Source organism: Prionailurus viverrinus, chromosome C1 (assembly GCF_022837055.1).
Source record: "Prionailurus viverrinus isolate Anna chromosome C1, UM_Priviv_1.0, whole genome shotgun sequence".
In the NCBI taxonomy this organism is placed as follows: domain Eukaryota; kingdom Metazoa; phylum Chordata; class Mammalia; order Carnivora; family Felidae; genus Prionailurus; species Prionailurus viverrinus.
Genome location: NC_062568.1, coordinates 99,156,388 through 99,171,082, shown reverse-complemented (window position 1 = coordinate 99,171,082; position 14,695 = coordinate 99,156,388). Strand labels below are relative to the sequence as shown.

The 14,695-nt window shown below is 48.8% G+C and overlaps 1 protein-coding gene across 1 annotated transcript in view; it reads right to left on the bottom strand.

The window, feature by feature from the left end:
* Nucleotides 1–11,851, bottom strand: part of RALB (RAS like proto-oncogene B) — a 44,229-nt gene extending 32,378 nt beyond the window's left edge. Inside the window, exon 1 of the mRNA XM_047872706.1 lies at nucleotides 11,706–11,851. The gene's annotated coding sequence lies outside the window, so the exon portion shown is untranslated. The remainder of the gene's footprint in view (nucleotides 1–11,705) is intronic.
* Between the last annotated feature and the right edge of the window lie 2,844 nt (nucleotides 11,852–14,695).

Below are 14,695 nucleotides of genomic sequence, written 5' to 3'. Positions count from 1 at the left end.
ATTCATTTATATGATGACTTTCCTGAACTACAAAGCAATGGAACAGTGACAGGTAATTTGCAAGCTCTGATTTTTTTTTTTTTAAGTATACAGTTATTTCTGAAACAAAGTCTTCTCCCACTATACACTCATCCCCAGTGGAACCTGGGGATTGCAGTGGCCTTGGAGAGGTCTACCAATTTATCCAGATTCCAGCTCCTTCCACCCGCAAAGGCAGCCCCGGAGACACTAGAACCACTGCATGTCTCTAGTCGCAGAAGGTCAAATTTGGAACTAGCATACATGTCCCTGTTCTGAACTACTCTCCCCAAATCAATCCTGCTTAGAGACGTTCTACTACTATTTCCACTTGTACGGCATCTACTAGTGTATCGCACGCACTCAGAGCATGTAGAATTTGCTGGGTCATTTAACTAGTCTGTGGCGGGGCTGGGACGGTAAGCCCAGCAGTCTGGCTGCAGAGCCTACTCTTGGAGCCGTGACACTAGGCTGCTCCACCAGCGGACTAGGGTAGGGTGGGGAAGACCTTCAAACACGGTGTGAAATACTGGAATTTTTATCACTGACACAGAACTATGGATCAGAAAGCTCATTAAGGAGAGAGAGGCACAGGCAACTACAGCACAAGTTCGAGGAGGAAATACACGACAGAAAGCACTTACTACATACCCCCCCCCCCCGAACATACCCCCAGAAACTGAAAGCAGGGACTTGCACAGATTTGTACACCCACGGTCACCACAGCACTATTCACAACAGTCAAAAGTGAAAGCAGTCCAAGTGTCCACTGATGAATGAATGGAAAACAAAATGTGGTACATCCGTACAACAGAATACTATTCAGTCTTAAAAGGGAATTTAATCCTGGCAGAAGCTACAATGCAGATAAACCTTGAAGACATCAGGCTAAGTCGAATATGCCAGACACGAAAGGGCAAATACTATATGATTCCACTTACGTGAGGTACCTAGAAGAGTCAATTCATAGAGATGGAAAGAGGAGTAGTGGTTGCCAGGAGCCAGGGAAGGAGAAGATGGGAGTTAGTATTTTATGAGCACAGAGTTGCAGAATGGGATAATTAAAAATGTTTTGGAAGGGCACCTGGGTGGCTCTGTTGGTTAGGCATCTGACTTCAGCTCAGGTCATGATCTGACCTCTGTTTCTGTCTCTCTCTCTCAAAAATAAATAAACATTAAAAAAAAATTTTTTTTTTAATCACTAAAATGATGGAGAGGTGCCTGGCTGGCTCAGTCAGTAGGGCATGTGGCTCTTGATCTTATGGTTGTGAGTTTGAGCCCCATCTTGGGTATAGAGCTTCCTTTTAAAATAATTGCTAAAATGACAGATCTTATGTTATGTATATTTTACCACAATTCCTTAATTTTTTTTAATGTTCATTTATTTTTAAGAGAGAGATAGCGGGGTGCCTGGGTGGCGCAGTCGGTTAAGCGTCCGACTTCAGCCAGGTCACGATCTCGCGGTCCGTGAGTTCGAGCCCCGCGTCGGGCTCTGGGCTGATGGCTCAGAGCCTGGAGCCTGTTTCCGATTCTGTGTCTCCCTCTCTCTCTGCCCCTCCCCCGTTCATGCTCTGTCTCTCTCTGTCCCAAAAATAAATAAACGTTGAAAAAAAAAAAAATTTAAGAGAGAGATAGAGCACAAGCAGGGGAGGAGCAGAGAGAGAGGGAGACACAGAATCCAGAGCAGGCTCCAGGCTCCAAGCTGTCAGCACAGAGCCCGACGCGGGGCTCGAACACACAGATGGCGAGATCGTGACCTGAGCCAAAGTCAGATGCTTAACCAACTGAGCCACCCAAGCGCCCCTACCACAATTTTTTAAAGTAGTTATATACCAAATACAGTGTGAGAAAAAACAGTCAACTTGAAGTTTGGAGTCTGTCTGTGGGAAGCTAATGCCCTTAGTTAAGTTGCTTTCCTCGGCCTCACCCTCATCCGTAAAACACACAGGGGGTCTGTATCTTGGGGTTGTTAACATTACGTGAGAAAATACCCGGGTCTGGGTAGGCACTTAACTGACTTTTGAACATCATTCTGACAGTCTAGAAAGTCCTGAGAAAGACACTGGCCTACCAGCCAAACCTATTCGAAGGCGGGATAAGCTGCTGGTCCTTAAAGAAGGACGAGAATAGGGGAGCCTTCTTTGCAGAGACTCAGTCCTCTGCCAGCGGAGGTGACACCTGCCAGGACACCACACTGGGAGGGAAGAGGACCAGATCACAATATGACTGGGTGAGTCTCTCTACCACCCGGCCTGAACACCTGCCCCGCCTATCTTGGGGTAACTAGAGAGGAAAAACAGGACTTCCGCCTTCCTCTGAAAGGACTCCTTTCCCCCCACCCTCCACAACCAGGAGAACACCAACCAACTCTTCAAGACCCCCCACCTCTTCCAAGAAGTTTCTGCTAGCTTTTAGCTTTCCCTGAGGCTTTGCTGTGTCCTGGGGACACCATATCTTAAGTAGACACTATCTTCCTCTCCTGCCATGTGCCTCAGGGCCAGGAAGAAATGAGTGTCCTTCCTCCCTCCCACTTGTCACTTCCAGTAGAGGACATCCTTCCTCCAATACTCCCCTCCTTCCTCTTGCAAAAGCCCCTTATCTTCAAGGCTCTGGCCATCAGCTTCCCCCCCACCCTGCTGCCCTCAGGTCATCTATGGACGTCCTCACGGCCCTCATCTGTTGGTGGTATTTGCTTCTGGTTCACAGACTTCCCTTCGACCCCTTTCTCCTGGTATCCCCCTTAGTGACTCCTGTGCCCATTTGGACAACTTGCCACAGAGCTCGGCCTCTCCCAAGTCTGTGTCCTCCTCTTCTCCAAAAACCCTTTCCTTCCTCCTACTTAACACTGCTGTGCTCATGCCTGGCACGTCAGCCTCAGAGACGGCTGCCTCCAACATGTCTCCAGCCTCGACCTCCTTCCTTCTGGCTGGGGCTCGGACTCGCGTAAATAACCCCAGTAGCTGCTGCTACTACCACCGCGGTTCCCCGCCTGATGGTTACTTGCAAGCACTGGCCTCTAGCACTTTCTTTCTGTGCCTTACCTCCCCGGGCCCCACCTCCCTCCTTCAGGAGCTTAGATCTCACATTATGAAAGCCCTCTCGCTGGTACTGTCCCGCCCTGGCCCCTTTCACTCCTTTCCAGCCCCAGCACCCGGCACGCATCAACATCAAGGCTGCTGGAGAGGGAAAGAGACCCTTGCAGCCAGCCTTACGAAACTTCATGTTAAATGCACTTACGATCCCAAACCAGGAACGGGCATTCGCTGCCGAGAAATTGTACTGATTCTCCCCTATGCCCTCCCTAAGCTCACACTCTACAGATGACCTTACCTCACTTTTCCCAAACACAAGCCATCAGGCACAAACTCCCTCATTGCTCCTGCGCCAAATCTACAAACCTACCAGCATCGTTACCCACCTCCTCCCTGTCTCCCGCTGCACGAAGAGCACACTCCTGCTCAGAGCAAAGCCAAGCACTCCACACAGGCTTTGCTTCATGCGTCCCTACGCCCCTACCCAACAACAGCATTCCTGTCGCTGTCCCCTTTTTCCTGCCTCATTAATCAGTCTTTACCTCCGGAGGGGATCATCCCCAACAGCATACAGACGCGGTCGACTGAATCTTCATCTTAAACACACACACCCCTGTGATCGCCATCTGTCCCCCCCAGCTAGTGACACAATTTCCCTGTAGCCCTGGTTATCTATACCAATGCTTCTCAAACTTGTAATTACCTGGGAATCTTGTTAAAATTTATATTCTGATTCCGTAAGTCTAGAGGGGAGCCCAAGAGTCTGCACTGCCTACCAACTCCCAGATCGGTCCTGGCCCAAGCGTCCCACTCTGCACCACTAAACCCCGCGTTGCAAACTCCAATAAAAACTGTTCTCTTCCTGGGGCGCCTGGGTGGCTCGGTCCATTGAGCGTCCGACTTCGGCTCAGGTCATGATCTCACGGTTCAAGGGTTAGAGCTCAGCATCGGGCTCTGTGCTGACAGCTCGGAGCCTGCTTCGGATTCTGTGTCTCCCTCTCTCTCTGCCCCTCCCCTGCTTGCATTCTCTCTCTCAAAAATAAACTTTAAAAAAACAAAACTGTTCTCTTTCTCCTTTCCCGTGCCCTCCACTTTCACCAAAGAGCATGTGGCAACTGCGAGCCAACCCTGCCTGGAAAAGGGAAGGCCCGTAGCAGGCCAATTCAAAGACCCCTCTTGGGGTCTCCCTCCGGATCCTGTCCCTCCTGGCCTCTAGAGCACCACACTCCCCCTCACCCCCCACCTCCGGGGCTTGCTGTTTCTCTGGCGGCTCTCTGTCAGGCATCTTAGGCCAGGTCTTCCTCCTCTACCTGGCTCCTAAATGTCAGTCCTCCTCAGAGCTCCGTCTTCCCGCCCCTACACTCCCTTTCAGTGACCTCATCCATTCCTGCAGCCCTGCACGCCACTCCCAAACTGCTAAAATGCAGCCTAGACAATTCTCCTGACCTCCAGACTCCTATCCCTCTGCCAAACTGCCACCTCTCCCCACGTGGCTGTCCTGTGAGAATCTCAAGCTTCACATTCCCAAAATAGAACTCTCGATTCTTCTTTCCCTGCTTCAAATCTTTTCCATCTCCACTATTAGTAGTAGTAACTCAAGTGACTAGTTGTGCCCAAGCTATTACTAAAGCCAAAACCTGAGAGTCATCTTGGATTCCCTTTGCCTCTCCCCCAACTCAGTTCGTGACCAATTCTACTGGTTCCCTCTCCAAAACCCCTTTCAAAGTGGCTTATCATGGCCACTTTAGCCCCTCTTCGACCTATTTTTCACACAGCCCCTACTGTGAGTTTTCCAAAACCGCAAATAAAAGTGGGCATAAAGCCCTTTATGGCGCCCCATGAATAAAATCCAAAGCCACTATTCACCAACCTCTCCCTGGCCAGCTTTGCCTTCTTTCAGTTCCACGAGCGGGCCAAGTGCTTTCCTATCTAGGATCCCTTTCACGTGCTCTGCTCCCTTCTTGTATTGCTTTTAGGAAGACCTGAAGCAACAGGGAGCAAGCGAGACACAGTCAAGTGACCGAAGAAGACCCCCGTGGCTGCCCGGAGCGGAAAGAAAGAGGTAGGGTCTGGTATGAGCCGATACTACACTGGGAAGGAAAGGGCCAGATCATTTGAGACCCCGCAGGCCCAGCACTGTAGAGACTGCAGACTTTCCAATGAGGGCAATGGAAGGCCACTGAAGTGCTTCCAGCAAAGGGGTGACATAATTAGTCCTGCATGTTGGAAAGATCACTCCAGTTAAAGTACGGGAAACCAGAGGGGCCAAGAGCAGATGTGGGAGGTACAGCAGGCCAGACCAGAGACAATGGGGGCCTAAGAGGATGACAGTGGAGACGGGGAAAGTGGCTAGACTTTAGAACTATTTAGGAGGCTGTGACGCTGTGATTTATAAGAAATACACACTTGCTCCTTCAGATGGCCAAAATGTATTTCTCATGTATATTTAGTCTTCATCCAGTTTCTGTCTCGCAGCTCCCCAAACCCTTGGAATTTCCTGAATGCAAAGAGCAACAGGAACATCTTTTGTTATAATACTTAAGTCTCTTGTCCTCAGTTCCTGAAAAGCCTCAGAGCCAAAAAGGCGGAATGGGTGTCGTGTTATTCATAACATGACCTTCCCACCACAACTAGGTTTGTGCTAATGAGGTACATTAGCACACTTTAGCACACTACATACTTTAGACCACCTAAGTATGGGCGCTGGTTGCCAGAGGAACCCACCTTGGACAGGGGGTTGGAAGTTCCAGTCCCACCCCCCTGACCTCCTGGGAAGGGAAGGGCCTGCTGGGAAGGGAAGGGGCTACGGGGCAGTGATTTCATCAATCATGTCTCTGTAATGAAGCCTCCACAAAATCCCAAAAGGAGGTGTGGAGAGCTTCCAGGTCAGGGAACCACGTGCCACGTGCGGGCCCCCAACCCCATGAGGCCAGAAGCTCCTTCGTTCAATGCCTCACCCTACGTAGCTCTTCATCGGGCTCTTGATTTGTCTCCTTTAACACCCCTGTAATAAATCCCTGATCTCGTGAATAAATGGGTTTGCTGAGTTCTGTGAGCCACGCTAGCACATTAATCAAACCCAGGCAGGGGGTCACGGGCACCTCTGGTTTGCAGTGAGTCGGTCAGAAGCACAGGGAACGATCTGGGCTTGCGACTGGCATCTGAAGTAGAGCGTGGTCCTGGGGGGCCAGACCCTTAATCTGTGGAATCTGATGCCGTCTCCAGCTGGTGTCAGAGAACTGCACAGTGGTGTGGGGGGGAACCACACACACGTACAGCCTTGGAATTGGGTCCAGAACCCCTCTAGAAGTTAAAAATGGCAGCACTTAATGAATGAGCACATGTAATTTTAGATTTTTAAAAAGGCTTAACACACAAGTATGAGTAGAGGTCCCACAATGACTACGTCCACTACTGATAACAGGATCAGCTAATCCACACTGGACGACAGTCCACCAGTCCTTTCCTGTTGTTACTGGCAGACTGGGGTGGAAGGAAGGAGGGGGGGGGATGCCAGGAGAGGTAGGATGAAAGAAAAGAAAGATACTAGCTCACAAATTAGGGCAGTGGATGGGAAAAGGGCCAAAACGGGAAGAAAGGAAATGCCAGCTTTGCTGAGTTTCCAGGCAGCCTCATGACCACTCGAGCAACCTTCAACTGGGCCGGACTGAACAAAAGCCATTCTCACCACACTTAGTTTTCTGAAGTTACAATTTAACATGACTTGTGAAACCCCTCATTCCAAATATGCTTTGTGCAAAGGATATTTGTTATGTGAAAATACTAGAATCACAGAAGAGAAGTTTTCGAGCTGGAAGGGAACTTAGAAATCACTGAATCAGGCTTCAGGCTCAGGATGCCTCTTCTCTCCACCGACAGACACTTTGGGAGATTTCATCTAGAAGCTAAAAAAATAAAGTCCTCCCATCCAGGTAGATATTAAAAGGTATTAGGGGCGCCTGGGTGGCGCAGTCGGTTAAGCATCCAACTTCGGCTCAGGTCATGATCTCACGGTTCGTGAGTTCAAGCCCCGCATCAGGCTCTGCGCTGATGGCTCAGAGCCTGGAGCCTGTTTCCGATTCTGTGTCTCCCTCTCTCTCTGCCCCTCCCCCGTTCATGCTTTGTCTCTCTCTGTCTCAAAAAGAAATAAACGTTAAAAAATTTTTTTAAAAAATAAATAAAAGGTATTACGTTTTGGGGCACCTGGGTGGTATAGTCAGTTAAGCACCCGACTTCAGCTCAGGTCATGATCTCGTGGCTTGTGAGTTCAAGCCCCCCGTTGGGCTCTGTGCTGACAGCTCAGAGCCTGGAGCCTGCTTCACATTCCTTGTCTTCCCCTCTCTCTGCCCCTCCCATGCTCATGCTCCATCTCTCAATAATAAATAAACATTAAAAAAATGTTTAAAGGTATTAGGTTTTAAAAAGAGAAATAAAAATTGCTGGCCAAATACATATTGCCCAAAGATTTATAATAATTGGAAGAGAGGGGCACAGATTAGGTTTTTTAAGATTTTTTTAGTTCCTTTGCCAGTGAATTTTATTTTTAAAAATACACAGATGATTAATGACTAATTTTAAGCTGTTCATCAAGGAGATCATTTTGGCAATCACTTTTTTTTTTTTACCAATTTGTTTTAGGGTTAAAAAAAAAAACTCAGCTGTTCCATTTGGTTTAAGGATCAGCTAGATTTAAATTTCTAATTTCCAAAGCTACTGCATATTTGGCTAATTAATTCTAGCATCTGACAATGAAAAAACAGAAGAAAGAACATAAAGTTAAAAGTAAAATATTAAAAGTTTCTAAAATGGTAAAAACCCTGGCTGCATTTTATTCTCCCATCATACATACTTTCGTAAGCATATGAGACAAAGATTTGCTCAATAATGTCTGGTCTAAACCTTCAAAAGGAAATCTGGTAGCCTCCAAGAATGTCCAGGGTCCTCAACCTCTCCTTGTATAGTTCCCTCCCACATTGTACCAGGTTTGGTCCATGTGTCAGTAGAAGTGAGGGTACGTCTGTCACCTCCAAGATTAGATACAAAGGTATCACACCTTCCATCTTGACTGTCCTCTTTCTCTCTCTCCCTCTCTCAGATCACTTGCTCTGGGGAGAAACTTAGTCACCACGTTGTGAAGAGTCCTACAAAGAGGCCCTCATGGTGGGGCACTCAAGCTTCCAGCCAGTAGCCAAGAGAGTGAGCCACCCTGGAAGCAGATTCTCCATCCCCAGGCAAGCCATCAGATGACTCCAACCTCCGAAGAGACCCTGAGCCAGAATCACCCAACCGAGCTGCTCCCGGATTCCTGAATTTCAGAAACTGTTTGAGACAATAAACGTCTGTCCATTTGAGCTGTTACATTTGGGCTAATTTATTATACAGCAGTAGAAAATTCATTCAAGACAGATGAACTTTAGAGGTAGCCAGCCACACAGGACCAAACCACTATATTTCCTTCAACTCATGCCATTACGTGAAGAAAATACATGTACACACTATATATAAGATGCCCACAAAGCACTGGCAAAAGCAACAATGACAACAATGTCAATTAATCAATTATCAATTAATTATCAATTAATGGCACCACTCTCTGCATTCAGATTTCAATTGTTTTCAAAAAGCACAAACTCCCCAAAGAGTCATCTACAACCACCATAGGGAACACTCACAAAAATGATAAGCATTCCCCTTTTTTTTTTTTTTAGAGTAACATAAACTTGAAATACCTTCCCTCTTTGACTTTCCGCGTCCACATTCTCGTCATGTTTCTCCCCACTCTCACCCGTCCAAAAGCTCATACACCCTCTTGCCTACTGGGTTGTCCCTTTTGAAACCTCTAAGAATATGTACATATATACGCCCATATTTGTATTCTTAAGTAACCGAGAGAACTGAGAAGTTAAAGGAACCAGCTCATGGTCAAATCTCCAAGGTCAGATACGTATCTGGTATTGCTTAGATCAGTGGGTCGGTGCCAAGTGGACAGCAGATACTCTATAAATGTTCATTTCCTTCCTCTTCCTTCCCCACCTCCCCCACGATTAGGAAAGATTGCATTTTCTCTGGTACTCTGTTTTCTTTGATTCGGACTTCTCAACAACATGCATTCTCTTGAAAAAAAATTTTTTCTTCAAGTGTCTTGCATATCTAACAGCAGGGGTTAGTTATTTGCTCAGAAGCAACTGGATCCAGTGAAAAGTGGGACTCTTGCCTTATCATCTTGAGACAAGTTACACTGGGAACCTCAGAAGAGCTCACCAAGATCTCTTCCAAAAACCGCAGCTCTTCGGTGTTATCCTGTCTCCAAATCTAGCTTTCAGAAGAGGTTTCCAACAATGTTTCTAGCTTCCATAAATTTCATGAGTGGAGAGGGATTTAGTAACTGAATGCAAAGAGGCATTGTGGGATTGGGCGATGTGGCACAAAGGATTACCTCAACTCTGGTTTACAAATTTCCAGAGTCCCGAGCCATCTCCAGCCAAGGCAAGAACCTTAAAGAATTAAGGCAGAATTAAGAATTCAGAACTTTTCTACTTCTTCCACCTTTCACCAACACCCATTTAGATCCTATCTGACATTCTAATTCTTGTCTCCCTACCTATGTGTCTGGGTCCCATATTCACAAAGTCCTGGGAAAGCGTCTACCACTAGGGAAATCTTGCCAAGATCTCAGATACCCACTGTTTTCAGTGGGAAATCCCATGAATAGAAAAGGAAGTTAAGACCCAGATGGCGATCAGAAGAAAGCAGTCTATGGGACAGGACTAAAACCACACATAAGGAGGGGCGCCTGGGTGGCTCGGTCGGTTAAGCGTCTGACTTTGGCTCAGGTCATGATCTCCCAGTCCGTGAGTTCGAGCCCCGTGTCGGGCTCTGTGCTGACCGCTCAGAGCCTGGAGCCTGTTTCAGATTCTGTGTCTCCCTCTCTCTCTGCCCCTCCCCTGTTCATGCTCTGTCTCTGTCTCAAAAATAAATAAACGTTAAAAAAAATTAAGAAAAAAAAACCACACATAAGGAATGTGTATCTCTGGCTCTATTCCCACCCTTACCTCCATTCCACCCCCACTACCACAAAGAACACCTTAAACATGCCCCATTTCGTGTACTCCTAACAGGTGGCATAACTATTTACCACCTTTTTACTGCCGTGGGGTCTCCAGCACACAGAGGTGAAAAGTCATGCTCAAGACCCCACCACCAATAAAGTTTCAAAACCAGCATCACACCTAGGTCTTCACATCTTGCCCTCCTTTTCTTCCCAATATCCGACACCACCTCCCCAGTCACTCCCTTTCTGAGAACTTCCACATTCTAATTCCACTGCTCCAGGTTTAGGGAATATTGCCTTCACCTGTTTTGAGCTCTGACCTCCAAGAATCTTCGTTGCTCTGCTGAACACAGGTCATGTGCACATCTAAAAGATATGCTATACTCTCTGACAATCAGTGCCCACTATCCATCTCCAAAACTTAAAAAGAAAGAAAGTTAGAAAGCTAGGCCAAAGCAGAAAGTTCTCTGTTCTACAAAGGGACGTCACAGGGGACGCAAATGAACAATCAGCCAAGACTCTTCCATGGGCAATTCTAATTTTTTTTTTTTTTTTTTTTTTTTTTTAGTATTTATTTTTGAGAGAGAGAGAGTGGGGGATGGGCAGAAAGAGAGGTAGACACAGAATCTGAAGCAGGCTCCAGGCTGCTGAGCTGTCAGCACAGAGCCCCACGTGGGGCTCGAACTCAGAGACCATGAGTTTATAACCTGAGCTGAAGTCTGATGCTTAACCGTCTGAGCCACCCAGGAGCCCATGGGCAATTCTAAAGCAGTCCACCAGGTACAAAAACTTCTCCCCTGAAGGCTCACCTGATAACAATACCAAAGTTCCAATGTTTCCAAGATTCATCTGTAAATTAGCACAGAAAGGACACTGCTCAAACAAGCAGCCTGGGCACAGCTATCTCTGCCCTTAGCAGTTCTAAACCCACCCCGACACGGATAACCTTATATACCCGCAACAGGGCAAGAAACGAGGAGTGGAAGCCTGGTCCAGCCACACAGTTCAAGTCCGTGGTACTTCCTATTAGAAAGCCACAGACGGTGGCAGTCCTACTATCAGAAAAGGAACTGGAGCTGGATGGGGGGGGGGGGGGGGGGGGTTAGAAACAACTCTACGCTCACTTGCAAGACAGGACCAAAAACAAACAGACCAAACAACTTCTGGAGCACCGCCCCAGTTCAGTCCAAGTTCCTAAGGTACTAGGAAGTTTTTGCAACACTTACTACAGCTCTTACCCTGCCCACAGCGGCAACTAAGGTACTGAGGAAGTGGACCATACTCGGGCTGGAGGCCCTAAAGGGCAGGAAGTGGAAGCAGAGGCCATTTGTGGGAAAAGGGAAGGAGCGGCGACAAGGGAGAGGCTGGGGCGCCGCCCCCATTTCCTCAGCCCCGGGCCGGCTGGGAAGCCGGGAGGCTCTCTCCAGGGGACCTGCCGTGGCCGAACGGGGCCGACAACCCCGTGTCGCCCTCCGCCTCCCTCCACAGCCTACGCGCAGGGCGCGGGGGCAGGCGGTCACCGAGCGCAGGGCGGTGCACCCCACTTCCCCAGCCCGCGCCCCACCCCGCCCGGAGCGGGCCTGTCGAGGCACCGGCACCCTTACCTGGGACCCGTCCCGCGCCGCCTCGGCCGTCCGCACCGATCCCGCAGCTCTTAAGCCTGCCCCGCCCTCTCCTTCGCCTCCACCCGGGGCCGGACCCCAGCAGTCCCCTGCCGATTTGTCATTGAGCCTCTGGCTTGCTTCCCCACCCCCGAGCGCGCCCCCGGCGTCGCCTAGGCAACCCCGCCTCCCGGGAGAGCGCGCTTTCCTTCCGCTCTTGCCCTCCCCCCTGGAGGCCACGCCCACTAAGAGCATATTAGCCAATCCGAAGCGAGGCCCAGAGGCTGGGGAGGAGGGTTTGCCAATAAGAGGCCGCCTCAGTCGGGAGGGGCGGGCTCGGCACGCCTGCCCCGCCCACCTCTACTTCCTCCTGCTTTCCGCGGGCGGGCGGCCGGCCGGACTTGCTGCGCGTGACCGCTGCTGCAGTGGAGTAGAGCTGGTCTGGGGACTCTGGGCGTGGGCGGGTGGAGGGCGCTCCAGTCGTGGATTTAGGTCAGAGTGAGGCCAAACTAGTGGAAAGCAAAAGGGTAGGGAGGACCGATAGAGAAAAACCAAAATTGCGATGCATCGCGGGAGTGTCTAAGGGTCCAGGCTGCTGTCCGGACGCCGGCCTGGGGCATCTGAGACAGCGGAACCTCCGCCTGTCGCCACGACTCGCTTGGCTAAATGACATCCCATTAGCTGTAATGGGGCTACTTGTCCAATGCCTAGTAATAACTTGATCCAGATCACATACAAGGTTCCGAATCCTAACCCCAGATTCCCGGAGGCAGGAAGTGCAGTGGGCTAGCACGGTACAGGCAGGTTTTTCACCCACAACCTGCCCCCCTCATTGTCCTCCAAATAATACAGGGAACTTGTAGTTTTCTAACCAAACAGGGCTTCACCTCGGGTTGATTTTCCTAACTATCCGCCCCTCCCTAGAGCTGAATCCTCTCCAACCCTGCTCAGCAGGATGTGTGGCCCCGCTGACCCCTACACAAACCTCATGGCAGGTCACACCCTATCACAATTGTTCAAATGCCCCCCTGTATAATCTCTAGGAATGGAAACTCTTGTTCAGGTTGATATCCACAGCAGCTAGCTAATTCTTTCCTTGTTAATAATTATACATTAGAATACATGTGTATTATATGAGAGGCTTTGTGCCTTGATTAGATTGCTGTGTAAAGCAACGAACACATGCAGGCCCTCCACCAATAGCTCCCTCAAAAGGCACAGAAGCTTTACCTTAGTCTTCAGTAACAGGCTTACCAAAAAACAGTTAACGAGAAGAATATCCCAGTGTTACACTATCTTACATATTGTTTTATCTTTCTCATATCTTTCTCATAAGTCATTGCATGACTTCTTGCATGCTGAGTATATGAGAGAAACTCTGCTAGGTACTAAAAGGGAGAAAGGGAGGAGGTGTCTCAAAAAGGAAGCTCTCTAATATTTATAATCTAGAAGGGGAATCAGACCCAAACCTCTTCCTATGGAGTAATGATTAAGTGCACAGGTTTGGAATCGGGAACCGTAGGTTCAAAGGAGGACTCTACCATATAACTAGCAGTTATTTTAGGAAGTGACTAAACCTCTGTGGGCCTCAGTTTCCCTAGCTACCCAATGGGAGCAGTAGTTCCACTAGGAACTTGGGAGTGCTAGGATCTTGGTGAGTGCTCAACAAATGTCCGTTTAAAAATATTTTTTAGTGTTTATTTTTGAGGGGGGGCGGGGCAGAGAGAGAGGGAGACGGAGAATCTGAAGCGGGCTCCGCACTACCAGTGCAAAGCCTGACGAACTGAGTGATCACGACTGGAGTGGAAGTTGTATGCCCAACCAACTGAGCCACCCAGTCGCCCCAACAAATGTTAGTTTAAATAGCGATTACCACCAGAGGCCGAAGCTGTGGAAAGAACATTCTAGGCACTCCCTCCTTCAAAAGTATTTACTGAGGGGCGCCTGGGTGGCTCAGTCAGTGAAGCGTCAGACTTCAGCTCAGGTCATGATCTCATGGTTGGTGAGCTGGAGCCCTGAGTCAGGCTCTGCGCTGACAGCTCAGAGCCCGGAGCCTGCTTCGGATTCTGTGTCTCCCTCTCTCTCTGCCCCTCCCCACTCATGCTCTGTCTCTCTCTGTCTCTCAAAAGCGAATAAACATTAAAAATGGTTAAAAAAAATAATCTGGCAAACAGGTTTGCTATTCAAAAGTATTTACTGAGTATTGCGTGAGTCTTTACTGCTTTTAACAAATATTTCCACTTCTCCTTCCTGGGCACCAGGTAGGATTGAACTTTCTAGCTCCCTGTGTTGGGTGAGGCTCTAACCAATGACTTGTGAGTGGAAGTAACACATAAATTATTTGGAGACCAGAGGACTTATTTGCCAATGCGAGACCCTCCATCGCTCTTGTCTCTTTGGTATGGCCGCTGAGAATGTTCGGGTCATAGCTGTTCCATCAGCCTGGGACCCTACAATGTCCACAGCGCTCCCCCTGCCAACCTGTGGTGGACATTAAGCATGACCGATAAACAAACCTTTGTGGTCTGAGGGCACTAGGATTTGGAAGTTGTTTGTTTACTGCCGCATAGCCTAGCCTGCTCTGACAGATACAAGGCCCTCAGGTGTGCTCAGCTGGGGACACTGTGGTGAACAGCTCAGAGGACAGGTAATAAGCCAGTAGACAAACAACTCAGTAATTACAAATTGTGTCATTACAAGTTCCTTGAGACTGGGTAGCAAAAAAAAGGTCTCTATTAGGAGGTGACATTTAAACTATGCCCTGAAGGATGGAAAGGAATCAATCTCGGAAAAGGTTGGCAGTTGGAGGAAGGAGAGGGGAATATCTCGGGCAGAAGAACAAGCATGAGCAAATTCCTAAGGCCGAAAGAAACCGGGTCCTCTTTGGAACAGACAGGAGGCCCTGGTGGAGCGCCATGAGCAGGGAGAAGTGAGACCGAGCAAGGGTAGAGAGGGAGGCAGGAGCCAGATTAGGTGGCAGCTTCTAGGTTATG